Genomic DNA, 27,861 nt, shown 5'->3' with positions numbered 1-27,861 from the left:
CGAGGCCTTTGACAGCTATAGATCGAAGTCATATAAATAAAAATTTATGGTGAAAGTAAGAAATACTGTTACAGACTTGCTCAACTAAGACTGATTTGACTTCACTGATTGTGGGTTGACTCTCATTAAAACAGGATAGGTGTTATAACTTATGCAACATACATGTACATGCATGCATTTTCACTGATAAAACGTAAAAGGCTAATTAAATAATCAGATGAACTGTGACAATCACATTCTGAAGCAAATTAAATAATATTATACTGATAAATACACAATAGAAGTTACATGAATCTAAATGCAGATAAATGAGAATCGCAGCTTACCCATCTGTATTCTCGCTTCTTGAAGGCCGATCTTGTGGCCAGTTGTTTTGAAACAATCTGATTTTCAGTTCGTTCAGTTCTCTGTTTATTCTTCCACGTAAGAGCGAGATATTGCTGCTGATGCAAGTATATCCAGCAGAGAAATTAGATGGCTGATCCACTCATTCTCCATTTTCTCCATACTGAGTACTCCGCTATTACTGCTTGGCTGAGGCAATTACTAAAACCCGGGATGGGATGGGATGTCACCGGTTTTAGCAGCAACTGCAGGAAGGGCACTGCCCAAACGATAATATGTCCTGTTCCGTCCCGGGTTTTAGCAACAACCCTTGGCTCACACTCCGGGAGAACTAGTGCAACTGGACTTACTTTCCTTTAAGAAAAATGACAAGAAAAGGAAAGTATTTTATTCTCATTTTCTTTTCCTTTAATTGTTGGTACTGCTGTTAGGGTTTAGCTGGGATTCGAACCTGGTTCGTTGGTGTGATGATCCAGCAAACCCCCACTAGGCCACCAGGGGAATGACTCAAATGCAGAGGCGTGAGGCGGAAGTAGAAAAAGTAACAAAAGGTTTATTTATACTATGTACACTATATACAATCCAGGGCAAAACAAAAAAAAACAAAAACAAAGAGTATAATTCAAAAAGAAAAAGGCAAAAATGCAAAAGCTCAGAAGATCCACAAAACACAGTACAAAGGAAACTGGAGATAAACATAACAGCACAAAGACTCCGTGACAAGAGGACTGAACTCAGGGGGTATAAATACACAAACTAAATTGAACACAGGTGAAGCTAATCAGGACTAACAGGCAATTAACAAAAAAAACACAAAACACAGGAACAGTGGCGGCCTCTAGAGGCCAAAATAAATATGACATGAAAAGGAAATAACAGCGGCCTCTAGAGGCCAAAACAGTCCAAGTCCTAACAGGACCCCCCCCTCTAGGAGCGTCTCCTGACGTTCCCAGGGCGATCCGGATGGGCCGAATGGAAGTCCCGACACAGTTCTTTATCCAGGACATCCCGAGCAGGAACCCAGCAGCGCTCCTCAGGACCATAGCCCTCCCAGTCCACCAGATATTGCAACCCGCCGCAGACCCGGCGGGAGTCAAGCAGGCGATGCACAGTGAACACAGTCTGCCCCTGGAAGATGCGGGGGGGTGGGGGGTTCCTAGGGGCAGGGGCATACGTAGACGTCAGTACAGGCCGCAACAGGGAAACATGGAAAGTGGGGTTGATCCTCAGAGTCCGGGGCAACTGAAGCCGGTAGGAGACAGGGTTCACCCTGCGCACCACCTTGAAGGGGCCAATGTAGCGAGGAGCAAGCTTGCGGTTCTCCACCCGCAGCGGAAGGTCCTTAGTGGACAGCCAAACCCGCTGCCCAGGGCGGAAAGTGTGTGCAGGTCTTCTGTGGCGGTTGGCCTGAGTCTGGTTGGTTCTGGAGGTCTGTATGAGGGTCTTCCTGACCTTGCTCCAGGTCTTGCGACACCGTCTCACATATTGGTTGACCGAGGGCACCCCCGCGTCCTCCTCCTGGTCCGGGAACAGAGGTGGCTGGAACCCGAATTGGCACTGGAACGGCGACAGCTTGGTGGCCGATGACTGCAGGGTGTTGTGGGCGTACTCTGCCCATGGCAGCCAGGTGCTCCACGATGTCGGGTTATCCATAGCCAGGCCTCGCAGGGTGGTTTCCAGGTCCTGGTTGAGCCTCTCCGTCTGACCATTGGACTGTGGGTGAAACCCAGAGGAGAGGCTGGCAGTGGCTCCGATGACCTTGCAGAACCCGTGCCACACTCGGGAGGAGAACTGGGGCCCTCGGTCTGAGACGATGTCCTGTGGAAGACCAAAGACTCGGAAGACATGATTAAATATAAGTTTCGCTGTTTCAAGAGCAGAGGGGAGTTTGCACAGAGGTATGAAGCGGCAGGCCTTGGAGAATCTGTCAACAATGACCAAAATGACCATGTTACCTTGTGACTCAGGGAGACCCGTGATGAAGTCGACTGCCACGTGGGACCAGGGATGCCGGGGAATGGTCAGAGGATGCAGGAGACCCTGGGGACGCTGTCGTGGGTTCTTGGTTCTGGTGCAAACCTCACAGGACAGGACAAATGACCTTACTTCCTGCTCCATGTTAGGCCACCAGAAGCATCTTTTCAGGAAGTCCAGGGTCCTCCGAGCTCCCGGGTGGGCGGTGAGAGGGGAAGAGTGACCCCATTGGAGAACCTTGGCCCGGGCTTGATGTGGGACGTACAAGAGGCCCGGTGGCCCCGTCCCAGGACCGGGGTCCTGGCGTTGGGCTCGTCGAACAGCCTCCTCAATACCCCAGCGGACAGGGGCCACAATCCGGGACACCGGGATAATAGGCCCGACTTCATTCTCCCTGTTAGTGGCAGAGAACAGCCTGGACAGTACGTCAGGTTTGGTGTTCTTGGAGCCGGGACGGTACGAGAGGGTGAAGTCAAACCGACTGAAAAACAGGGCCCACCTAGCCTGTCGAGGGTTCAGTCTCTTGGCTTGCTGGAGGTACTCCAGGTTCTTGTGGTCAGTCCAAACCAGGAATGGATGTTGCGCTCCCTCCAGCCAGTGCCTCCACTCCTCAAGGGCCAGTTTGACCGCTAGCAGTTCTCGATCCCCCACATCGTACCGGGACTCAGCAGGACTCAGGCGGTGGGAGAAGTAAGCGCAGGGGTGCAGCTTTCCTTCCGAACGTTGAGAGAGTACCGCGCCGACACCACTGTCCGAGGCGTCCACCTCCACGATGAATGGTTGGGAGGTGTCCGGGAGGACCAGAATGGGTGCCGTGCAGAAGCAGGCCTTGAGGTCTTTGAACGCCTTTTCTGCCTGAGGAGACCAGCCATAAGATCCACCTGTCCCTTTGGTGAGGTCTGACATGGGTGCTGCCACAGAACTGAAGTTCCTGATGAACTTGCGGTAGAAGTTAGCGAATCCTAAGAACCGCTGAACCTCCTTAACGGACTTGGGAGTAGGCCAGTCCCGGACGGCCAGGGTCTTGGCAGGGTCCATTTGGAGTTGGCCTGTCCGTACAATAAATCCCAGAAAGGAGACCTCGGGAACATGAAATTCGCATTTCTGGGCCTTGGCGAACAGATTGTTCTGTAGCAGCCTCTGGAGAACCTGGCGGACATGGTGGCAGTGCTCCTGCACGGTCTTGGAAAAGATAAGGATGTCATCGAGGTAGACAAAGACGTACAGGTTAATCATATCCCTTAAGACGTCGTTGATTAGGGCCTGAAAAACAGCTGGTGCGTTGGTGAGTCCGAAGGGCATCACCTGGTATTCGTAGTGCCCAGACGGGGTGTTAAAGGCAGTCTTCCACTCGTCTCCCTGTCGGATACGGATGAGGTGGTATGCGTTCCGTAGGTCCAACTTGGTGAAGACGGTGGCGCCTTGGAGCAGGTCGAAAGCAGTGGACATCAGCGGAAGGGGATATCGGTTGCGCACAGTGATCTTGTTCAGGCCCCTGTAGTCAATACATGGTCGAAGCCCCCCATCCTTCTTGCCGACAAAGAAGAAGCCGGCACCAGCAGGTGAGGTGGAGGGTCGAATGAACCCAGAGACCAGGGCGTCTTTGAGGTATTCCTCCATAGCCTTGCATTCTGGCTGAGAGAGGGAAAACAGTCTGCCACGAGGCGGGGTAGTCCCAGGGAGCAAGTCGATGGCACAGTCGTAGGCCCGGTGCGGAGGAAGAACGGCGGCCCTGCTCTTGCTGAATACCTCCTTGAGATCCCAGTACTCTGTGGGAACTTGAGATAACTCGGTGAGATCAGGGGGCTCGGCAGGAGACACAGGAGAGCTAGAGAGCAGACAAGAGGCATGGCATGCAGGGCCCCATTCCACAACCTGGCTTGTTACCCAGTCTATGCGAGGGTTGTGGCGAGTAAGCCAAGGAAGGCCTAGAATAACTGGGAACTCAGGTGAAGGAATCAGGTGCAGGGATATTTCTTCCTTGTGACCTTGAGACTGGAGGAAGACTGGAGAAGTAACTTGAGTGACTCTTCCATCACCTAACGCTTGGCCATCGAGGGCAGACACAGACAGAGGGACTTCAAGAGGTGCAGTAGGTATATTGATGCTTTGGGCGAAGTGAATATCCATAAAGTTCCCAGCCGCCCCTGAGTCTATCAAAGCTTGACAAGAGTGGACAGATTCACCCCAGGAGATGGAGACCGGGATGTAGATTCCTTGGCCAGGGAGTCCGGGAGAGAGGGTAGGCCCCGTCACAACCCTCCCTCGGCTGGACGGGGCGGTCCTTTTCCCAAGAGTTCGGGACATGATGCTCGGAAGTGACCAGGCTTGCCACAGTAGATGCAGCACTTGTCCCTCCTTCTGCGCTCCCTCTCAGATGCGGAGAGGCGAGTACGACCCACTTGCATGGGTTCTGGACAGTCACTGAAGGAGGTAGACGGTCTCCAGGTAGAGGTAGGGAGGCTGGGGGGGCTCAAGGCTTGGTGGCGTTCTCTCATCCTGTTGTCCAGACGAATAGCATGTGAGATGAGGGTTTCGAGGTCACTTGGGCATCCAATAGAGGCCAGACCGTCCTTGATGGGGTCAGACAGACCATGGTGGAAGGCTGACACCAGGGCAGTCTCGTTCCATCCACTTACTGCTGCGAGTGTTCGGAACGAGATGGCGTAATCTGCGACACTTCCTCCTTGCCGGATGGACATGAGCTTTCGGGCTGCGTCGGTACTGATGTCTGCCTGATCGAAGACCCGAAGCATCTCTTCAGAAAACAGCTGGAAATCAAAGCACTCAGGTCCCTGTCTTTGCCAGATAGCAGTAGCCCAGGCTCGCGCCTTACCAGCTAATAAGGTGATCACAAAGGCAATCTTGCGGCGATCCGTAGTGTAGGTGGTAGGCTGAAGCTCAAAGGTGAGTTGACACTGGGTAAGGAACTCTCGGCACTCACTGTGCTTGCCGTCATACCTCTGTGGTGCAGGAAGGCTGGGTTCACGAGGTGAAGAAGGCAGCATGGCAGGAGGCACTGGAGCAGGAGTGGGAGCTGGAGCAGGAGCAGGAGATGCAGGCAGAGATGTCAGCTGTGCCAGGGTTTTCCCAATTTGCTGAAGCAGTTCCTCGTGGCGAGCAAGGGCCTCACGTTGGCTGGTGAGCGTACGTCCATGAGCGTCCATGGTCGCTCCGAAGCGTGTCAAAGCTGCCATAATTCCCTGAAGGTTGGCCGGGTAGACAGTTGAAGCAGCCTCTGCTGAGTCGGTCAAGACGGAGTCTTTCTGTTAGGGTTTAGCTGGGATTCGAACCTGGTTCGTTGGTGTGATGATCCAGCAAACCCCCACTAGGCCACCAGGGGAATGACTCAAATGCAGAGGCGTGAGGCGGAAGTAGAAAAAGTAACAAAAGGTTTATTTATACTATGTACACTATATACAATCCAGGGCAAAACAAAAAAAAACAAAAACAAAGAGTATAATTCAAAAAGAAAAAGGCAAAAATGCAAAAGCTCAGAAGATCCACAAAACACAGTACAAAGGAAACTGGAGATAAACATAACAGCACAAAGACTCCGTGACAAGAGGACTGAACTCAGGGGGTATAAATACACAAACTAAATTGAACACAGGTGAAGCTAATCAGGACTAACAGGCAATTAACAAAAAAAACACAAAACACAGGAACAGTGGCGGCCTCTAGAGGCCAAAATAAATATGACATGAAAAGGAAATAACAGCGGCCTCTAGAGGCCAAAACAGTCCAAGTCCTAACAACTGCACCCTCTTTCAATACAGGCTAATAGCCAATGCTCCTCAACAGATCAGAGGTCTCATATGAGTCTTCAGTAAAATGTGCAGAGCAGAGGAGAGACCACTTCATAGGCGCCCGATGTGCCCGTGAACTTCTCGCAAAACGTGTCCACATCTTTGCAGTTTGAATATTCTTGGGCCATGAATGCAATGTAAATCCACCTTCTGTCGTGTTGCTGCACCCACCAGCAGCACATCTATGTGGCATGGCGATAAATTAGCTCAAAATGGAGGATCGGAGTTGCAGTCACCTTTGTGTTTTAGTATAACGGAAATGGTGATGAGACTGATAGACTTCCTGCTGTGACGTCAAGGTCATTCACTCAGACCGCTACCTATATAAATCACTTTAATCATAAAAATTACTATATTAGATTTATTGTTAACACTTAAAACTATTCCTGTGCCATTTTTGAGGTCTCAAGGCATTTATAAACAAAAGGTGAGGCCATGGTTCTGCGTATATGCTTTAAGCTCTTGTCTAATGCAAAGTACTCCATTCATATTCCTGCTAAATGCCTGTAATGTAATGTAATTTCAGTATGATCTCTGTGAAAGTGCAGTGTTTGGTGAGTGAATTGGGTGCTGTTTGTCATGTGTAACCTGGCTCAGTAACATGCAGCACTCTGCTCTTCCTAACAGGGAGGCCTGAAGGCAGTGATATGGACAGATGTGTTCTAGAAGTCTGCGCGGGTCAGATTTTTCAGTCCCGCTCCCGCCCGCTCCCGCATTGTGCAGTCCCACTCCCGCCCGCGCCCGCAAAGAATTATGATTTTCAGTCCCGCTCCCGCCCGCGCCTGCCATATTTTGTCCCGCTCCCGCCCGCAAATCCCGCCCGCAAATCCCGCATGATGCAGACGTTCGCGTTATTTCTCAGGAAAGTTCTTGTCTTGACACAGCGTGATGGTGCCCCGCCCCCTACTTTGAGTGGATTTCAGCATAAATATCTACAGCTCATGTTATTATTTACCTTGTTTAGGAATTCAGCATGTATTGTCTCTAATAATAATAATAATTAGTGCTGTCAAACAATTAAAATATTTAATCACGAATCATACATTTTTATCATATGGGAAACCATTGTAATTCTGCAATCAGCATAAAAAAGTGAACGGGTTTGCTTTATACCAATGGGGGGGGGGTTATTCTAAAGCAGAGTTAGTAAGAGAGGTGAATTGATTTACTGCTTGAGTTAGTCTACAACTTTAGTCAGAGAGACATGTTACACAGTGACGGTAGGCTTGACTCAATGCTATCCCAGAAATCCTTCCGGTAATATGCAAATTTGGCCGCCTTTGATTGGACAGCCAAATTTGCATATTACAGGAAGGATTTCTGGGATAGCATTGAGTCAAGCCTACCGGCACTGTGTAACATGTCTCTCTGACTAAAGTTGTAGACTAACGCAAGCCGTAAATCACTTCACTCATGGTTCTCTTGCTAGTTGGGTATGAACTGCGAGTAATTAGAATGATCAATGGCAAATTTAAGAAGCCATTCCTTTGGCAATTTAGGTATCTTAAAATGTTTTTATTAATGCCGAATAAAATATCCAGCACAAATTATATATGATAGATGTAAATTAATAATTTGTACATTTTATTTCAAACACATTTTTAGTTAGAGGGACTGCAGCTTATCACCGTTCCCGCCCGCGTGCACATATGTGCACTTCTGGTCCTGCCTGCGCCCGCAATGAGCTTTCAAAATTTGTCCCCTGCCGCACTGCTTTGCGGCGGGACCCCCACGGGAGTGCAGGGCTCTAATGTGTTCTAGATGTTTGTTATGCTGTCTGGGTTTATAGCAGTCATCGCTCGTGGGGCCATACTTCAGGGAGGCTTGGGAAAAATCTGGGACGATAACTACAATGGTGAACGCTTAGACACATTTAGGTAACTCATTGGATTGAGAAGTGTTATAAATTAACTGAAGAAATGGTTTTCATGTCACACAATGAGGGCTGTTTCATTATATAAATGCTTGGGTGCAAATCTTACTCTGCTACTGACATCTCACAATTCAGCTGTTACTTTTGTGGATGTCCAAAAATTAACTATTCATTCATCTCTCTAGTTTTGATCCAGATCCTCTGAAAAGGCACAGTTTTTGGACCATAGTTGTTGGGGGTAGTTGATGTGGGTGTCAATATATGCCATTAATCAGTCACAGGTGCAGCGCTATATCTCCTGTAAAACTATAACCCATGCTAAAATGTAAGTATGGATTCATCCAATTTTACTTCACAAATACCAGTAGTAAAAACAATAAGAGTGTAACTCTCAGATCTCGTATCAGCTCTTTCATTTGTTCTGTTCCTGTTGCTATATTTAGGTCTCTGTATGTAAATATGGTGGGGTTGTGGATTACTGTGAGTCTGGCAATGCTTTCTGGCCTCACCATGTACTCTATCTATAAAGACTGTGATCCTTTTACTAACACAGATGTTAGTTCTTCAGATCAGGTGAAGCTCATTAAACTATAGTGATGGAAATATTGATTCCCAATAAAGTGACCCTGTTAATATATATTTGTGTGTGTGTGTGTGTGTGTGTGTGTGTGTGTGTGTGTGTGTAGCTCCTTCCATATTTAGTGATGGACATTCTAGCAGAGTTTCCAGGCCTTCCTGGCTTTTTTGTAGCAGTTGCATACAGTGGAACTTTAAGGTAAGGGGGAAACATCTCCATTCAGGCTCCATTCAAACAATAAGACATTTGATATGTGCATAAAAAGCTCAAATTGTTCTCACTAGCTAAATAGTTTGTTTTTATATCTCAGTACGGTATCATCCAGCATTAACGCTCTGGTGGCCGTCACAGTTGAAGACTTTCTAAAACCTTTGTGGCCCAATCTGACTGAAAAGCAATTGTTGTGGATTAACATGAGCATGAGTAAGTTTTAAAAGAATCACAATTTTAATGGGTATTTGCACCAAATATGGAATCAACAACTATTTGTTTTTAAACAGAATTGTGCAATAAATGATGCAAAATGTAATGCAAAGTATTAGGTTATTCCTACTGCCATAGAAAATGTGATTACTATCTGAAAAAAAGAAAAACACTCTTTGATTAAAGAAAAATAAGTAGGGCTACTGTTAACAAAGTAAAAAAAAAAAATCTCTTGACAAAGTGTACAAAGATAACTGCATCAGAAAGGAAGAGTACATACCATACTAAAGAGAACATCATAACTTTTTATGATGTTAACAGAGTAAATAATTAGTAGTTAGCAGACAGGCTTTTTTAAATTAACTCTCACCTTAACATAACAGAGAACACAGAAATGCTAAACAAACATTAGTTAGTTATTAATTAGGGCCAGGTTCTTGCCCAAACTAATAATCACATCATCAGTTTTTCTCTGGCAAATCAGACACAAGGTACGCCACGACTCTTGCTGGAGTAGTTGGGGGTTAGGCACCTTGCTCAAGGGCACTTGAGCCAGTTCTGCTGGTTCAGGGAATCAAACCAGTGACCATTTGGTCCCAAAGCTGTTTCTCTAACCATTTGGCTATGACCTAAATGACCTAAAAAAAAAATAACCTCAGAATATTTGTGCCCAAACCCATTTCTATTAAACCAACTTCTTGTTTTTCAGTTTTATGTGTAACACTTGTGAATGAGGGCAGTCTAGGTGGATTTTCTTTTTCATATGAATGAAGCCCTAAACAAGGTATGAATCCCTAACCTTACCCTTTTTACTTTTTTCCTTAAAATTTTTAGGTCTTTTCTTTGGGGCTTTGTGCATCGCTATGGCGGGACTTGCCTCTTTGTTGGGAAGTATATTGCAGGTAAAACATACTGTAAACTATTTTGCATTTTTAACACATGATCAAGTATGCATAATACAAGATTTTTATTTTTACTATAGCTATAGTCTCAGTCCACAGGTTTTCAACTCCAACCCTAGATCCCCACTGACCTGCATTTTTTCTGTTCCTGACACACCTGATAAAACTTGTGTTGAGAAGCCTGAAACTCTGCAGAAAAGTGGGCTAGAGGACTGGAGCTGAGAACTCAAGCCATAGTCCCTGTTTTGAGTAAACCGTACCCCTTGCTGTATGATATTTGTCATGAAATGTCAAGTCAATTCAAGTCAAGTTTGTTTCTATACCACTTTTAACAATAGACATTGTTCCAAAGCAGCTTTACAGAATCTGAATGACCCAAGACATGAGCCAGTTTTATCCCTAATTTATCCCCAATGAGCAAGCCCGTGGCGATGGTGGCAAGGAAAAACTCCCCCAGACAACACGAGGAAGAAACCTCGAGAGGAACCAGACTCAAAAGGGAACCCATCCCCACCTGGACAACAACAGACAACATGACTATAACATTAACAGTTTTAACATGAAGTCAGTTTTGTTGATGTTATAACTCTTCATTAATGGAAACTTGAGTGTAAAACTGTTCATGACAACTGCAGTCCTAAAGTTAGCAAGTCAACTGTAGTCCTCAGCCATAAAAGCATTACTATAAGTGTCCAGAGCATCTTCCAAGTGTGACTTTTAACTGTCCAAATGGGGCCATCCTCCACAGGAGCGATGTGATGAGACTCCAACCAGACATAGCGCATCAGGATGGATCAGGCAGGTCCAAGGAGCAGAAGAGGTCAGCACCTCGATCCCAGGATTGACATGTAACTCAGAGGGACAGATTTTGGGGGGTGGAAGAGAGAGAAAACACAGGTTGTTAGGTATGCCCAATGTCACCTGAATAAGTAGGTACAGTATACGTTTTGCGCTGAGTACAAGCAGGGACTCCGGCAAAACTAACTATGACAGCATAACTAAAAGGGGAGAGCCAGAAGGTAATGCAGGCATTAGGGAGCCCCAGGACATAAAGCAGCCAGCCACTACACCGTCAACAAACTCGAGTGAGCAAGTGAGTGGGGGACTGACAGCATCCATACATCCCAGTTTACCAAAACACTCTATGTCTGAGGACCCTCCAGATCTACACCTTTACCTCACAAGTATGGGTGCTGTGTGAGATGGCTGCCTCTCCAGTAGCTCTGTAGTTTTTAGCTCTTTAAACCTCTTTTTCCCACCTTTTTTACTTTTCTGCTCTTCTTACGAAGACATAGTGTGTTTTACTTATAGAACATGGATATTTTTAACTTTAACATGCAACCAGGAGCCAGTTTTCTAACTTATTCGAGAGAGGAGCTGCTGGCCCTGGAAACAATGGGACGAGCCGGGATACGACACCCCATCCCGGCCGAGCTGAGGAGGAAACCCAGGGGCTGCAAGGCTGGAGCTAAGCTAAAGGCTAGGCTAGCGGACAACCAGCGGCACTGCAAACCATCCATTCCCTCCGTTATCATGGGGAATGTGAACTCGCTGCTGAATAAAGTCGACAAGCTTTCTGCTCTGAACAACCAGCGGATTTACTGGGAGAGCAGCTTGTTTATCTTTACGGAGACATGGCTAACACATCTTGTACCGGATGCTAACATAGACCTGCGGGGATTCACTGCTGTGAGAGCCGACAGAGGCACTAACACATGCGGGAAAAGCAAAGGTGGGGGACTCATAATTTATGTTAACAATCACTGGTGTAACCTGGGACATATCTGCATAAAGACAGTTTTATTTTGCCCAGACTTGGAGCTGCTAGCCATTAGCCTGCGGCCATATTATCTGCCGAGGGAGTTCAGTCACGTGATCACCATCTGTGTTTACATCCCTCCGAGGGCAGATGCAGCCACTGCATGTGAGAGGATTCACTCTGTCACAGCAAGGCTGCAGACACAGCACCCTGAGGCATTTATCATCATTTCTGGGGACTTTAATCATGCTACTTTGGACTCTACTTTGGCTGCTTTTTACCAGGCTGTGGATTGTCCAACAAGGAACAACAGAACAATTGACTTGCTGTATGCTAATGTGAGGGATGCATACAGAGTCACACCCCTCCTCCCACTAGGGAAGTCTGACCACAACCTGGTTCTTCTACAGCCAAAGTACACCCCCCTGGTTCAAAGGCAGCCTTCAACAACTAGCTCCATCAGGAGGTGGTCCCCTGAAATGGAAGATGCCCTCAGGGACTGTTATGACATCACGGACTGGGATGTGCTGATTAGCCCACACTGTGAGGACATAGAGGGGCTGATACACTGTCTGATGGATTACCTTAACTTCTGTGCAGATGTGGTCTCCCCCGCTAAGACTGTATGGTGTTACCCTAATAACAAGCCATGGGTAACACAGGAAGTCAAAGCTGTCCTCAACAGGAAGAAGGCCACCTTCAGGAGCAGGGATAGGGAGGCGATGAAAGCAGCACAGCAGGAGGTAAAACACTGTGTGAGGGAAGCTAAGGATAGCTACAGGAGGAAGGTGGAGCAAAAGCTGAAGGAGCACAGCATGAGGGAGGTCTGGGAAGTTGTGAAAACCATCACAGGCCACAATACAAAGACCAGAGTCATTGAGGGGACAGTGGAGAGGGTGAATGAGTTGAATGACTTTTTCAATCGGTTCAACCAGCCCACATCGCCCCCACCCTCTCCCTCACTGCAGCCATCTCTCCTTCTTCCTTCAACACCTCCCCCCAGTCATCACAGCAGCCCCCTCCTCCCCCACCTCAACACAGACTCCTCTATGCATTACTGCAGACCAGGTCAGAGGTCAACTGAGGAAGCTTCACCCAAGGAAAGCAGCAGGCCCGGACAAGGTGTGTCCCCGACTACTGAAGACCTGTCCTGCTGAACTGGGTGAACCACTCCAATGCATCTTCAACCTTAGCCTGCAGCTGGGGAGAGTGCCCACCCTCTGTAAGACATTATGTATCGTTCCAGTTCCCAAAAAGAATTGGCCCAGTGAGCTGAATGACTTCTGACCGGTGGCACTCACTTCACATCTGATGAAGACATTGGAGCGGCTCTTCCTCAGCCTCCTCAGACCCCAGGTACAACATGCCCAGGACTGTCTGCAGTTTGCGTACCGGGCAGATGTCAGTGTGGAAGACACCATCCTCTACCTGCTACACCGAGCCCACTCGCATCTGGATAAGGGAAATGGCACAGTGAGGATCCTCTTCTTGGACTTCTTGAGTGCCTTCAACACCATCCAGCCCTTATTGCTTCAGGACAAACTGAAGAGGATGCAAGTGGACCCCTGCCTGGTCACCTGGATCTCCAGCTACCTCACTGACAGGCCGCAGTACATCAGGCTGAAGGACATCACATCTGACACTGTGATTAGCAGCACCGGAGCACCCCAGGGCACTGTGCTGGCCCCTCTTCTCTTCACCCTGTACACCACAGACTTCTGCTACAACTCAGAGCTGTGTCACATCCAGAAGTTTGCCGATGACACAGCCATTGTTGGGTGTATCAGTGACGACAGAGAAGAGGAGTATAGGAGCCTGGTGAGGGACTTTGCTGTGTGGTGCAACAGGAACCATCTGCAGCTCAACACCTCGAAGACCAAGGAGCTGGTCATTGACTTTGGGAGGTCCAGACCAAGGTCACGACCAGTTCTGATCGAGGGAGTTGAGGTGGAGGCTGTGGATTCCTACACTTACCTTGGGCTGTGGCTGGACAGCAAGCAGGATTGGACTTGCAACACCAAACACTTATACAGGAAGGGACAGAGCAGGCTATACTTCCTTAGGAGGCTGCGGTCCTTTAACATCTGCAGGAAACTCCTGTGGATGTTCTATGAATCTGTGGTCGCCAGTGTCCTGTTTTACACCATGGTGTGCTGGGGGGGGGCAGCACATCCAAGAAGGACACATCCAGGCTGGACAAACTAATCAGGCGGGCCGGCTCTGTGGTCGGCATGAAGCTGGACTCTCTGGTGATGGTGGCAGAGAAGAGGTCTATGGACAAACTATTGAACATTGTGGATGATGCCAGTCACCCTCTGCACACCGTCATCAGCAACCAGAGGAGCCTGTTCAGTGACAGAATGCTCCTTCCCAAGTGCAGGACGAACAGACTCAAAAACTCCTTTGTCCCTCACGCCATCAGACTGTACAACTCCTCTCTGGGGGGGGAGGAGGGGTAACAGGAGGACAGAGGATGGGAAGGAGCAGTAGCCTAGCCTAACAATAAGCAATACCGGACAATGTGCAATATAATGTGCAATATCTCTCCTACCGCCGCCCCCCCCTTTTCCCCCCCTTTTTTTCCCCCTTCCCCCTCCTTCCTCTCTTTCCCATATCTTATTCTTTTTATATATTTGTATATGTAAATACTTAATTTATTTTAATTTATTTGGAAGTTTTCTCTATTTCTTTTCTCTGTTTATCTGTAATGATGCTGCTGGAATCTTAATTTCCCTGAGGGAACCCATCCAAAGGGATCAATAAAGTTTTATCTAATCTAATCTAATCTAATCTAATCTAATCTAATCTAATCTAATCTAATCTAATCACCATCAACAAAAGGCTTGACTAAACAGATATGTTTTCAGCCTAGACTTAAATGCTGAGACTGTGTCTGATTCCCGAACACTACTTGGAAGGCTGTTCCATAACTGTGGGGCTTTGTAAGAAAAGGCTCTGCCCCCTGATGTAGCCTTCACTATACGAGGAACCAGCAGATAGCCTGCACCTTTTGATCTAAGTAGACGTGACAGGTCATAAAGGACCAGAAGTTCACTCAGGTACTGTGGTGCGAGACCATTCAGTGCTTTAAAGGTCAATAGTAGTATTTTATAATCAATGCAAAATTTGATTGGGAGCCAATGCAATGTGGTCATATTTTCTAGTTCTAGTAAGGACTCTTGCTGCTGCATTTTGATCTAACTAGAGATTATTTAGAATAGAATAGAATGCCTTTATTGTCACTATACACATGTACAATGAGATTAAAGCATCTCCAATAACAGTGCAGATAGAGTGTAGTGTGAGAGAGAGAGAGGAAGGGGAAAAAAAGGGGGGGGGAGTGTGTAAGGGGGGTAAGGTGCACAGTCCTGAGGTGTATGTGTTGTGTTACACATTATGGAGTGAGGTATTGCTCAGTGCACATATAAAGTATTGCACAGAGAGAGTCACATTATAAATTATTGCACGAGAGAGTCACATCATCTCATCTCATTATCTCTAGCCGCTTTATCCTTCTACAGGGTCGCAGGCAAGCTGAAGCCTATCCCAGCTGACTCCGGGCGAAAGGCGGGGTACACCCTGGACAAGTCGCCAGGTCATCACAGGGCTGACACATAGACACAGACAACCATTCACACTCACATTCACACCTACAGTCAATTTAGAGTCACCAGTTAACCTAACCTGCATGTCTTTGGACTGTGGGGGAAACCGGAGCACCCGGAGGAAACCTACGCGGACACGGGGAGAACATGCAAACTCCGCACAGAAAGGCCCTCGCCAGCCACGGGGCTCGAACCCGGATCTTCTTGCTGTGAGGCGACAGCGCTAACCACTACACCACCGTGCCACCCCGAGTCACATTATAAAATAAAATAAAATATTACACATTTATGAAGTATTGCAAGGTAAGGTAGGTGCACAGACTTGAGGTGTATGTGCTGTGTGTAAGGTGCACAGTCCTGAGGTGTATGTGTTGTGTGTAAGGTGCACAGTCCTGAGGTGCATGTGCTGTATGTAAGGTGCACAGTCCTGAGGTGAGGTGAATGTGTTGTGTTTCACATTATGGAGTGAGGTATTGCACATTATAAAAGTATTGCACAGAGAGAGTCCCTTATAAAGTACTGCACATTATAAATTATTGCACGAGGAGAGTCACATATTAAAACAAATAGACTATAAAGTCAGAGCATATCCGAGTTCAGGGCAGTTATGGCTTTTGGAAAGAAGCTGTTTTTGAATCGGTTTGTCTTTGTCCTGATGCACCTGTAGCATCAGGACAAAGGGCAACAGGTCGAACAGATCAAAGCCAGGGTGGGAGCTGTCCTTGATAATGTTCTTAGCTCTGCTAAGGCAGCGGGAGGTGTAAATGTCCATCAGGGAGGGGAGAGGGCAGCCAATGATCTTCTGTGTTGCCTTAACTACCCTCTAGAGCCTCTCCCTGTCTACAGCAGTGCAGCTGCCGTACCATACTGTAATACAGTACGTCAGCAGGCTCTTGATGGATGAGCGGTAGAAGGTCAGCAGCAGGTTGGAGTTTAGGTTGTACTTCCTGAGGACTCTCAGGAAATGTAGCCACTGCTGAGCCTTCTTAATGACTGCTGTGATGTTTACTGACCAGGAAATGTTGTCGGAGATGAGGATGCCGAGAAACCAGAAGGCGTGGACCCTCTCCACATACACGTTGTTGATGTAGAGGGGGGCTAGGTCGGTAGTGTGCTTCCTGAAGTCAACAATGAGCTCTTTGGTTTTCTTGGTGTTCAGAGCGAGGTTATTTTCTGAACACCAGGCTGCCAACTTCAGGACCTCCTCTCTGTCGGCTGCCTTGTCTCCCTTTGAGATGATTCCGACCACTGTGGTGTTGTCAGCAAACTTGACGAGGAGGTTGTTGTTGTTGTTGTTGTTGTGGGTCGAACTACAGTCGTGGGTATATAGGCAGTACAGGAGGGGGCTCAGCACACAGCCCTGTGGAGAGCCGGTGCTCAGTGTGTGGGTGGAGAAGTGGGGGCCAAGTCTCACAGTCTGGGGCCGGTTAGTAAGAAAGTCCTTTAACCAGGCACATGCGAGAGGGGGGAGGCCGAGAGTGTTCAGTTTTCTAATAAGGATGTCCGGGATTATTGTATTAAAAGCTGAACTGTAATCCACAAAGAGTATGCGGACGTAGCTATGCTGCTGCTCCAGGTTATTTAGTGCAGAGTGGAGAGCTATGGCGATGGCGTCCTCTGTGGATCTGTTTGTGCAATATGCGAACTGGTAGGGGTCGAAGTCTGGCGGGAGGTGGTCCTTGATGTGCTGAAGAACTAGTCTCTCGATTACTAGTCATGATTACCGGGGTGAGGGCCACAGGACAGTAATCATTCAGGCTGGTGACGGGAGACTTCTTTGGCACTGGGATTATTGTTGCAGATTTTAGGCAGGGCGGGATGACTGCCTGAGCCAGGGAGAGGTTAAAGATCCTGGTGAAGGTAGGGCCATTATTAAAAAATGCTCTGTTTCCAGTCCACCGGCCGGGTGAGTGCCGTTTGTGCTGTTGAAATTTTTTTTTAATGCCGGTTTTTCAACATTTTTTTTCGGGTTCGTAAATCTAAAATCGAACTTGACATTTACGCATTCCCAGGGCTTTCCACTAAGGCTCATACTAGCCAGCCACAAATAAGTAGCCAGCCGGGGGGGGGGGGTAAACACAAAACTAGAGATGACAATTCCCCTCTGGGAAATCATGAGAGTGATGCAGTGCGCGTAGCAGCCGCTATCGCAGGCTATGAGGCTACGATGCTCTGAGCCTGTGTGTGTTTGAGAGAGAGAGCAGCCCCTCCTCTCTCTGCTCCCTGAGTGGAGCTCATTGCCTTGGTAACGGTGCTCAGGTGCAGGGAAGAGACACAATATGACAAGAGTGCTTTTTCTCAGAGTTCCCTCTCCTCGAACAATGGTGATTTACACGGAAACGAAAGGAGCTATTCACAAAATTCTTGCACATTGATTGCTACAAGGCTCCCATGAACACATTGATGTAATTTTTTTGTCCCTAGTGTAAAAAATGTGGACAATAGAGCGAGTTAAAAACAAGTGACATTTCTGATTTTGCAGTAAAAGTGCTGCCAGGTTTATAATTGGAGTCTATGGGGCAGCGCGCCTGTCCTCTCCTTACTTTCAGGCTTCTCATTCAAAAACTGTAAGTCCTATCGCTCAGGTAGACACATTGTGTGAATCAAGACAAGTGTGACTACAACTTTTGAGAAAATTATGTGTGTAGAGTGAAATTTGTGGCTAAAAACACAGTTTAAATGAGAAAGTTTGAGCTACTTTTTCAAGCTGTCTACACTCTAACTTAACGAGCTCCACTGAAGTGTAACGCCATAGACACCCATTATAAAGTCTGAATTTCTCCAGATTTGATCATGGTGATTGATCTGTGACTGATCAAAAAGTATAGAACCTAGCAAAAAAAGTTGAATGCCAGATCCACACAGGAGAAGTTTGTCTATGTTTTAAAGTTTGAATCATGTCTCTAGGTGAAAGCATGCCAGAGCAGTGGATGTTTGAAAAACATTGAAAATGTGTTTTCAATTAATTTTTTTCAATTAATTCCATAGAAAATGAATGGGAAATTTTGTGTGATTTCGTAGAAATCGTAGAATGCTGAACAAAGTAATAGCATAGCGAGTCCGATCGAGCCGCACGTTTTGATGTATTGTTTGTCTGTGTGCGATGTACGGTTATTGGGTTATTCGAAATCGAAATTTGTACGGAAGATGAAAAACGGAAGAACAAGAGTTTGCTGTGCTTTGCACTGCAAACTATTGACTCCCTATATGGGAGTCAATAGTTTGCAATGCATAGCACTGCATCACTAATAATAAACTCCTGTGCACGCAGTTCCCAGGATTAAATGTATTTTCCACAGACCATTTATTTATTCATTCACTTTACTCAAATACAAAGTAAAATGGCAGTAAATCATCTTTCTTTTCTTGCGTATTGCATTGTGAGGCGTTCCTGGCTTGTAAATCTCTTATTTTCGATGCATGACACATTCACGCAACTGAGCATGCTATGAATTAACAACGACATTGGTCTGCAGTGGTGGCTACACAATTAAACACTCAGCGAACATTTCTCCATTTGTGTATGAAAATACACTCCAACGACTCAGTTTGGTTTCATTTACAACCAACGGTGTCTTTTGATGCCAGCACGTAATTGAACAAGAGAAGACTGGTTTACTGGAGACAAAATAAGCGTCATCTCTGCTTCTGTTCCCTCCGACGGCCCCGACACACTACTGCCTCCGTCGAGTGTGTGTGCACACACCTCATGTAGGGGCCGCGGATGAGTTATTCTCCCTTGATCAACGAAGTCAGCGGGGAATTTGTGGTGATTATCGGTACAAACAGCGCGAATCACAACTTAAATGAGTGCAGTTCAGTTTGACATTATTGTCAGTCCGTTAGATAAACATTTAATTTTATTAAAATCAAAAATTAATATTTAGAGCCTGTGGGCTACAAAAATAATAGTCATGAAAGTAGCCGGCTGGACTTAATTGTGTAGTCGGCTGTATGGCTGGCAGCCGGCGCTTGTGGAAAGCCCTGTCGAATCAGCTCTGCGCATGCATCATGCGGCACAAAAAAATGGCAGCCACCATGAAAGAAGGAGATCCGGAGTTTTCAAACATTTGCTTAAGTGTGAAATCGCAAAATGGTATTCTAGCGAACAACAAAATAGTAAAGATTCAGAAAAACAAATAATTCAGTGATCATTTTAATAGTGTAATATCATCTAAACTAGGCCTAATGGTCGATTTAGAACTACAAAAAGTCCGTGTGCCGGACATTTTAAGTACCTTTGTAAAAGTTTTGCAAATGTTGCAGTCAGCATTTAAAATGCTAACTTAAAGTTTTCGTACAAGTTTCAGTTGATTAAACTGTCATTTTATTAAATGTGTCTGCTTTTGTAATAAAAAAGTACTGAAAGAAAAAGCAAACACAGCATTGCGATTTCTTATCCATCCATTAAAAAAAAATTCCCTCCCTCCCTACTGAAAAATTTTTTGCTCACCCGGTGGACAGGAAACTGATTTTTTTTTAAGGATGGCCTAGGGGCGAGCTGGTGGGCGCACGCTCTGAGCACCTTACCAGGTACCCCATCTGGGCCGGCAGCTTTCTTGGGGTTCACTGCCAGGAGCACCCATCTGACATCGTGCTCCTGTACAGTGAAAGGAGTGGTGTAGGAACTGTGTGGTGGTGGGGGCAGGGCAGGAGCAGATGAGTGCTGCTGAGATGTTTCAAAGCGAGCAAAGAAGCGATTTAGCTCCTCTGCTAGCGGCGCACTCCAGTCTCCTGTTGGCGCATCAGAGTCTCTGAAGTTTGTGATGTCCTGAATGCCCTGCCACACCTCCCGTGTGTTGTTGCTGGACAGGTGGGACTCTATGCACAGCCTATGGTCTGCCTTGGCTTTATTTATTCCTCTTTTCAGATCAGCTTGAGCGGCTCTGTACAGAGCTCTATCACCTGACCTGAAGGCAGCATCGCGAGCCCTGAGGAGTGAGCGGACCTGGCTGGTCATCCAGGGTTTCTGGTTTGGGAAGACCCGGATGTTTTTATCCACCGTCACATTCCCGATGCAGAACTTGATATAGTCCAGCACCGTTCCTGTGAATGTCTCCAGCTCCTGGTGTTCAAATAAGTCCCAGTCTGCCTGTTTAAAGCAGTCCTGTAGTTTGGAGAGTGCATTGTCAGGCCAGGTTGTGATAGACCTTGTGGTGGGCCTGGCTCTGCGTCTGAGGGGGGTGTAGGCTGGGGAGAGCAGGAGGGAAAGATGGTCTGACTGGCTGAGGTGGGGGAGGGGTATGGCTCTGTATGCATGCTTGATGTTGGAGTAAACATGATCCAGAGTGTTCTCCCCTCTAGTAGAACACTTAACATGTTGGTAAAACTTCGGCAGTACAGTCTTCAAGTTGGCCTTATTAAAGTCTCCTGCTATTATGTGAACACCGTCAGGGTGGGCCCGCTGCTGTTTGTTAATGGTGTTCAGCAGGAGAGAGAGCGCTGTGTTTACACAGGCATCAGGTGGAATATACACAGCTGTGACAATCACCACAGTTAGCTCTCTCGGTAGAAAAAAAGGCCGGTATCTTACAGACATGTACTCGAGGTCTGGGGAACAGTGTTTATCTCTAATTGTTCCGTTGTTACACCAATTATCATGCACGTAAATACAGAGCCCCCCTCTTCTGCTCTTACCGGAGTCCTCATTCCTATCCCATCGGAGCAGAGTGTGGCCTGCTAGCTGCAAGCTAGCATCGGGTATTTCCGGATGAAGCCAGGTTTCTGTGATAATTAAAACACAGCAGTCCCAAACATAGCAATTTCCAGCGAGTTGTAATTCCAGATCATCCGTTTTATGCACCAGGGATCTGGCATTGGAGAGATACAGGCTCGGTAGAGGTGGCTTGTGTGGTTGTTTTCTTAGCCTTAGCATAGCACTGGACCTGCGGCCCCACTTCTGCTTCCTCTCCCTCCTTCGTCTGTGCCGCCTCCTAGACCCGACAACAATCCACGGAGAGCCCGGCGGTCTCGCTTTGTCATCTGGGATGTTATGCGTGAAGAGAAAGTCACTCGAAACAGATATCTGGTGTTGGTCACTGATGGCTAAAAGTGTCTGGCAGGTGTACTGGATGTTCGCAGAACCAATGGTGCACAAACAAGCAAGAAAGAAATATAAAAACAACAACAAAAAAAGAGCACTGAAAAGGAGAGCTGTAAGCCACTGCAACCACGCGCGCTGCCATCTTGTGATGTTCCAATAAGTGTTTATGCACTTATTGGAACATCCAGACAGTAAGGCATTACAATAATCCAATCTGGAGGTAACGAAAGCATGAACTACTTTTTCTGCATCATGTAGTGACATTAAATTTCTTATCTTAGCAATATTTCTGAGATGAAAGAAAGCTATCCGGGTGATGTTATCAATGTGAGTTTCGAATGAAAGACTGGGGTCAAGAATCACTCCGAGGTCTTTTACTGCTGCATGTGAAGAAACAGAAAGGCCATCCAGAGTTACTCTTGCCCCTTTTCCACCAAATCAGTTCCAGGGCTGGTTCGGGGCCAGTGCTTAGTTTGGAACCGGGTTTTCTGTTTCCACTGACAAAGAACTGGCTCAGGGGCCAGAAAAACCGGTTCCAGGCTAGCACCAGCTCTTTGCTGGGCCAGAGGAAAGAAATGCTTATGCCAGCAGGGGGGCGGAGTTGTTAAGACCAACAACAATAGCAAGACTGCCAAAGCCGACATAACACCGGCTAACGTTAGCTCATAACAAAGGCTAACATAACCATCTCACATTCAGTGTAAGTCAGAGTCAAAACGTTATTAGGTTATTACCTGTCTCCTAGAACGTAATCGCCGTCCACTCAAAACCTGTCAATCAACACAAACATATTGGATCTTATCCCAATGAAGCACTGTAAAGCCAGAAGCAGCAGCTGTACAAATGTGAAGTCATCCATTATTGTTGTTGTTGCTGCTTCTTCTTCTCTGTGTTGTTGTTGCTTCGATGTTCATGCCAAGGTTTATGCAAACGCAGCGACGTAACTGACGTATACAGTGACGTAATGATGTGGCTCCCCTTAGCACCCTGAGCTATGGAAAAGCAAACTGGTTCTCAGCTGGCTCGCAAGTTGAACGAGTTGTGAACCAGCACCAGCACTGGCCCCGAACCAGCCCTGGAACTGATTTGGTGGAAAAGGGGTATGTGTAATCAGAAAACTTACTTCTAGCTGCATGGGGTCCTAGTACAAGTACTTCAGTCTTGTCAGAGTTAAGCAGAAGGAAGTTAATAAGCATCCAGTGTCTAATGTCCTTTACGCATTCCTCAATTCTATTAAGCTGGTGTCTCTCATCAGGTTTTGCAGAAACATACAACTGTGTGTCATCAGCATAATAGTGGAAACTAATACAATGTTTACAAATAATATCACCCAGAGGTAACATACTGTATATAAAGAAAAAAGCAGTGGACCCAAGACAGAACCTTGTGGAACACCAAACTTTACCTCAGTATGTCTAGAAAAATCACCATTTACATCAACATACTGATAGCGATCAGTTAAATAAGACCTGAGCCAGGAGAGGGCCATTCCTTTAACTCCCACAACATTTTCTAGTCTATCCAGAAGGATGGAATGATCAATGGTATCAAATGCTGCACTAAGGTCAAGCAACACAAGCAGCAAGACACAGCCCTGATCAGACGCCAACAGCAGAGGCTCCAACTCTCCCGCTTTAGGGAACATTTAGAAAATCCTCCCGACCTCCCGCTGACAACATAAAAATCTCCTGCCCGCCCTTACTACACAATTAGTTAAAAAATATATATAACTTGATACGTTTATGTTGACAAAAATTAATAGTTGACGTTCCACTTTTCATATGTCTGACATTGTATGGGTGGACTCAAGTGTGTACCCCACAGTATATGCCAGTTCCTCGGTCGGTACACCAATCGGCGTAACGGGGGGATTGGAGTGAATGCCGAAGGCATGCGCGCGCAGGTCAAGCAGGCATATGAATCGAGCGGAATTCAGTACGCCGTGGGGTACACACTTGAGCCACCCAATGTCTTGGCAGTTACTGATAAAGCATGCAGATGGCGCTATTAATGATATGCGCGAGAGAACGAGAAAACCCGTGACACTCAACCATTTTGTTTGGTTTTTTGCATCTGCATTTCTCACCTGCTCGTCTTTAACTTTATGTTCTCTTGAATGAGATAATGAAACAAAGTTCCGTTGGTGGAAATGGCGAAAGCCAAACTACGAAGAAAAAATATCAGAAAATCACCAAGATAAAGTTCGGATCACCCGTCACGATGGTTGCCAGGGACAAATAGCGGACTATTTTGGACGGCAGCAAGACGACCCTATATCTGACAAGGTTAGATCACCAGACCAGACGTTAGATTCTAACGAACTTGTCTGACTTTTTTTGTCTGACTTTTACTAACTTAGACTTAGAAATAGAATATTATTAGAAGAACATTATCATCAGAGGGTTTACCACTGGCAATTTATAATAGTCATTATTGACATTAACATTGACTTTAGGCATATTAAAGTTTGGTCTATAGTCACTGGATTTATCTAGATCTGTTACTATTAATGAGATTTAATTGACACGAAATTGACACGAAATGTGGTGAATCATTCACACACACACACACACACACACACACACATTATTTATATATATATATATATATATATATATATATATATATATATATATATATACAACCCTGATTCCAAAAAAGTTGGGACAAAGTACAAATTGTAAATAAAAACGGAATGCAATGATGTTGAAGTTTCAAAATTCCATATTTTATTCAGAATAGAACATAGATGACATATCAAATGTTTAAACTGAGAAAATGTATCATTTAAAGAGAAAAATTAGGTGATGAAAAAGACGTCGTCTGGATGGGAGCATATGTTGCTCTAGAACCTGGATATACCTTTCAGCACTGATGGTGTCTTTCCAGATGTGTAAGCTGCCCATGCCACACGCACTAATGCAACCCCTTACCATCAGAGATGCAGGCTTCTGAACTGAGCGCTGATAACAACTTGGGTCGTCCTTCTCCTCTTTAGTCCAAATGAGACGGCATCCCTGATTTCCATAAAGAACTTCAAATTTTGATTTGTCTGACCACAGAACAGTTTTCCACTTTGCCACAGTCCATTTTAAATGAGCCTTGGCCCAGAGAAGACGTGTGTGCTTCTGGATCACGTTTAGATACGGCTTCTTTTTTGAACTATAGAGTTTTAGCTGGCAACGGCGGATGGCACGGTGAATTGTGTTCACAGATCATGTTCTCTGGAAATATTCCTGAGCCCATTTTATGATTTCCAATACAGAAGCATGCCTGTATGTGATGCAGTGCCGTCTAAGGGCCCGAAGATCATGGGCGCCCAGTATGGTTTTCCGGCCTTGACCCTTACGCACAGAGATTCTTCCAGATTCTCTGAATCTTTTGATGATATTATGCACTGTAGATGATGATGTGTTCAAACTCTTTGCAATTTTACCCTGTCAAACTCCTTTCTGATATTGCTCCACTATTTGTCGGCGCAGAATTAGGGAGATTGGTGATCCTCTTCCCATCTTTACTTCTAAGAGCCGCTGCTGCTCCAAGATGCTCTTTTTATACCCAATCATGTTAATGACCTATTGCCAATTGACCTAATGAGTTGCATTTTGGTCCTCCAGCTGTTTCTTTTCTGTACCTTTAACTTTTCCAGCCTCTTATTGCCCCTGTCCCAACTTTTTTGAGATGTGTTGCTGTCATGAAATTTCAAATGAGCCAATATTTGGCGTGAAATTTCAAAATGTCTCACTTTCGACATTTGATCTGTTGTCTATGTTCTATTGTGAATACAATATCAGTTTTTGAGATTTGTAAATTATTGAATTCCGTTTCTATTTACAATTTGTACTTTGTCCCAACTTTTTTGGAATCGGGGTTGTGTGTGTATATATATATATATATATATATATATATATATATATATATATATATATATACACAGTGCTCAGCGTAAATGAGTACACCCCCTTTGAAAAGTAACATTTTAAACAATATCTCAATGAACACAAACAATTTCCAAAATGTTGAAAAGACAAAGTTTAATATAACATCTGTTTAACTTATAACGTGAAAGTAAAGTTAATAATTTAAACTTAGGATTACACATTTTTCAGTTTTACTCAAATTAGGGTGGTGCAAAAATGAGTACACCTCACAACAAAAACTACTACATCTAGTACTTTGTATGGCCTCCATGATTTTTAATGACAGCACCAAGTCTTCTAGGCATGGAATGAACAAGTTGGTGACATTTTGCAACATCAGTCTTTTTCCATTCTTCAACAATGACCTCTTTTAGTGACTGGATGCTGGATGTAGTTTGTATACATCCATTCCTGCATTTCAGGCCTGCAACACATTCCATAAAAAGTTGGGACAAGGGCAATTTAGGGCGAGTAATGAGGTAAAACAATTTAATAATTCTGTGATTTGAAACAGATGATGCCAGCAGTGATTATAATCATGATTTAGTACATAATCAGTATCCAGGAAAGGCCTAGTCTTTGAGGAGCAAAGATGGGCTGAGGATTTTAAGTTTGCCAACAAATGTGTGAGAATATTATTGTAATGTTGAACAACAATTTTCTTCAATGAAAGATACAAAGGGATTTGAATATTTCATGCTCTACGGTGCATAATATCAGTCAATGTTTCAAGGAATCTGGAGGAATTTCAGTGTGTAAAGGGCAAGGGCTGTGATCTCCGATCCCTCAGACAGCACTGCATCAAGAACTGTCATTCATCCATAGCTGATATAGCTACATGGACTCAGGATTACTTTAGTAAACCTTTGTCAAGCACTACAATACAGAGTTCCATCCACAAATGCCAGTTAAATCTTTCCTGTGCAAAAAGGAAGCCTTATGTTAACTGTGTCCATAAACGCTGTTGACTTCTCAGGGCTTGGAGACATCTGGGATGAACCATCACACAGTGGAAATGTGTATTGTTGTCAAATGAAACTGTATTCTAGGTCTTTTTTGGAAGAAATGCACACTGTGTGCTCTGGACCAAAACCAAAAAGGACCATCCAGTCTGTTACCAGCAAGAAGTCCAAAAGCCAGGGTCTGTCATGATATGGGCTTGTGTCAGTGCCCTTAGTAAAAGTAACTTACACTTCTGTGATGGCAGCATTAATTCAGAAAAGTACATTGGGATTTTAGAGCAACATATGCTTCCTTTAAGACAACACCTTTTCCAGGGATATTTCAACAAGACAATGCAAAACCATATTTTGCACATATCACAAAGGCATGACTGCGGAAGAAGAGGGTGCCTGTCCCCTCTGTTACCAACAGTGAATGTGTGGCGAATTTTGAAACAAAAAATATGATGATTCCAACATGTTGAACACCTTAAGACCTGTTTACAGGAAGAATGGGACAAAATAACACCTGAAATGCTTCATCACTTGGTGTCTTCAGTCCCTAAGCATCTTTTTAAGTGTTGTGAGAAGGAACAGCAACATTACAGAATGGTAAATGCTTTACTGGCCCAACTTTTTATGAAATGTGTTGCAAGAATCAAAATTGAAATTTGTTTATTTTGAAAATAAATAAATAAATAAAAGAAAATTCAACATCAAATAATGTGCTGCTCTGGTGTTTTGAAAGCAATGCAGATCAAAGATTATTTCTAAATCATTGTTTTTATTTCAGTTCCAATTTCAACATACTGTCCTGACTTTTTCTGATCTGGGGTTGTACATCTTTTGCAGTAACATTCACTGTATGGTGTAAAGTTCATCACAAAATGTACCTCTTATTTGTCTTTCAGCATTGTGAGACCAGCTCTTGCAGATTCCTGGTACTCTTTATCCTACCTGTACTTCTGCCCCCTGGCCATATTGGTGACTATAAGCACTGGGCTAATCGTCAGTGCCATCTCAGGTGAGTGGCTCCTGCTACTAACATTAATAGTGAGATGGAATCTGAACAGTCAGTGATGAGGCAGATTGTAAATGCTGTAGGTTTTGTCTTATTTAAGGTGGTTGTAAACAAGAGAAGATAAACTCAGATGTTTATTAGGAAGATGGACCTCATCTGCTTTGACTGCGGTAAAACTTCTAACTTTCTTTGTCTGTCAGGACAAACCGACAAGGACCCAAGAGCGCAAGTTAAATGTTGAATTTATTGATAGCAGGGGAAAGGGAGTTGGGAGGATGTGTGAAGTTCAGTGGCAGGAAGGCTGGGATGGCTGGTGGGAGCATGGTGGTGATGTCTGAGGTCTCCCATCCAAGTACTAACCAGGCCTGGCCCTGCTTAGCTCCCAAGATCAGACAGGATCAGGCGTTGTCAGAGTAGTTTGGCTGCAAGCTGACAGCCCTTGATGTTCAGGCGGTCTCCCAGTGAGCAGGCTCTCAGCAGGCAGATAGGACAGGAGTTTGGGAACAGGCTGAAACACAGAGTCACAGGTGAGGTAGCAAGAAAGGGGACAGAAATGCAGGGTCAGGTTACTAGGGCTGAAGAGTAGACGGAGTCGATGCCTTGAAAGACGATCTGACACTTAAGCTTGGGAGGACTTCAGTTTAAATATATACAGGGAAGGGAGCAGGT

At 45.5% G+C, this 27,861-nt stretch overlaps 1 pseudogene; it reads left to right on the top strand.

Annotated features, from left to right (window-relative positions):
- Nucleotides 1-27,551, top strand: part of LOC132884600 (sodium-coupled monocarboxylate transporter 1-like) — a 44,329-nt pseudogene extending 16,778 nt beyond the window's left edge.
- The last annotated feature ends 310 nt before the right edge of the window (nt 27,552-27,861 follow it).

This window comes from Neoarius graeffei, chromosome 4 (assembly GCF_027579695.1).
Source record: "Neoarius graeffei isolate fNeoGra1 chromosome 4, fNeoGra1.pri, whole genome shotgun sequence".
Lineage (NCBI taxonomy): Eukaryota > Metazoa > Chordata > Actinopteri > Siluriformes > Ariidae > Neoarius > Neoarius graeffei.
Note: the sequence above shows the minus strand (reverse complement) of the source record. Positions and strands in the feature narration are given on the sequence as shown.